We start from the raw sequence: 847 nt of genomic DNA on the forward strand, positions 1-847 counted from the left end.
TAGTTTTTTACCCCTTTTGGCACATGCCCAAAGTTTAAACCCTACTCAAGAATATTACCAAATATTTCATACACTTGAGCCCACAAACAACAACAAATAGTTTTCTTTTGTGAACTGCAAATAAAAATGCAAGTAAAAGAGTAAACACCACAAAACTGAGCCATGCAAAGATTTCCAGCAAGACTTCAGGCAATTGAACACGAGTTGTATTCAGCTGAGATGTCAGATCTGAAAACCATCTCAGCGTAGTGCAAATGGCCTGGTTTTTCTTTTTGATTCTTATTGCTTTAGTTTTGTTTATTCTTATGTAACCTGTCAGCAAAACTTACCCTGCTCCTGGACTGTTTGTGGTCCCCTGATATCGAGAAGGACAGCTTTGCTTCTGCTCCTGCCTGGTGCAGTTATCGTATCCACCTTCGTTTGCCGGGCTGGAATCCTGTGCCTGTCTGTGTGAGTGGCACTAGTCACATTCAATAACACTTTGCTTGTGCATTTAGGCCTCTCTTCTGCACAGCCTTTACCAGCATGTTTACATGCCTCTAACCAGGGGGATTTAGGTGGGTGCCATTAAATCTGCGCCTGATGTGTTTGTGCAGGAGGTTTACACAGCCCAGGGGTGCTGGGTGTGGGAATGGCTGGGGCTGCAGTGCACACGGAAGGCTACAAATCCGCAGGGAATGTTAATTGAAAAGTTACATCAAATGCACAGCAGGTGGTTGGGACCGTAATGGTAAAAAATCAGCTCAACCAGAGGCAAGTGAACTGCCCAGCTGCCACTTTGGTAATTGGGGGTCCCTGCAGGGTGGTTGAGGGGTTGCTGAATTAGGGACTGGCAGGGTTGGGGCTG

General features: G+C 45.9%; 1 long non-coding RNA gene across 1 annotated transcript in view; it reads right to left on the reverse strand.

Moving 5' to 3' along the window:
* The window catches only part of LOC125331847, a 21,178-nt gene extending 20,606 nt beyond the window's left edge, over positions 1-572 (reverse strand). Inside the window, exon 1 of the long non-coding RNA XR_007206239.1 lies at positions 330-572. This is a non-coding gene — a long non-coding RNA (uncharacterized LOC125331847). The remainder of the gene's footprint in view (positions 1-329) is intronic.
* Between the last annotated feature and the right edge of the window lie 275 nt (positions 573-847).

The sequence above is a fragment of the Corvus hawaiiensis genome, chromosome 11, assembly GCF_020740725.1.
Source record: "Corvus hawaiiensis isolate bCorHaw1 chromosome 11, bCorHaw1.pri.cur, whole genome shotgun sequence".
Lineage (NCBI taxonomy): Eukaryota > Metazoa > Chordata > Aves > Passeriformes > Corvidae > Corvus > Corvus hawaiiensis.